Source organism: Bison bison, unplaced genomic scaffold (assembly GCF_000754665.1).
Source record: "Bison bison bison isolate TAMUID 2011002044 unplaced genomic scaffold, Bison_UMD1.0 scf7180017864375, whole genome shotgun sequence".
NCBI classification, from domain to species: Eukaryota; Metazoa; Chordata; class Mammalia; order Artiodactyla; family Bovidae; genus Bison; species Bison bison.
The window spans coordinates 6,324,913-6,325,637 of record NW_011494947.1 but is presented as its reverse complement, the minus strand read 5'-3'; positions in this window follow the sequence as shown (position 1 = coordinate 6,325,637).

Genomic DNA, 725 nt, shown 5'->3' with positions numbered 1-725 from the left:
GGGTCTAGTTAGTGCAATAAGTTCTGCCTTTCGGGAAGGGGTTCCTCAAGGGAGAGGTTGGGATTCAATAATTTCGGTGTCAGAGACAACTGCATATCCAGCTACTTTTTTTTCCTTTTGATGTCATAGAGGAGCTGCCATCAATATACCAAGTAAAGTCAGGGTTATTTAAAGGGGTTGAGGAAATGTGGGGAAAATGGGGCATCAGGTCTTCTAATGCCTGTTTGCAAGTATGAATAGGGGGCTCAGAAGAATTAGGGATAAGTGTGGCAGGGTTTAGAGTAGGACAGCGTTCAAAGAAAAACTCAGGAGATTCGAGAAGGGTGACATGAATTAGTTGAATGCCTGAAGGAGATAGAAGGGCCATGGATTTGTGAGAAAGGGAGTCCTTAAAGTCATCTGGTGAACGAATGACAGTGGGTGCTCCAAAAGTAAGTTTTGTACTTTCCTGAGCAAGGAGTGCAGCTGCTGCCAGAGCATGTAGGCAGGCTGGCCATCCTTGAATTGTGGTATCTAATTGCTTTGACAGATGAGCAACACGGGTAAAGGAGGGCCCTGATTTTGTCCCAAAACTCCTAGGGCAATTTTGTTTCTCTCAGTAGTGTAGAGTATAAAGGGGCGAGAAAGGTCAGGAACTGTTAGAGCTGGAGCTGAGAGAATGGCTTGCTTAAGGTTGTTAAAGCCTGAACATATATTTGATTTTAGCTCTAGGGGTTCTGAAAGAT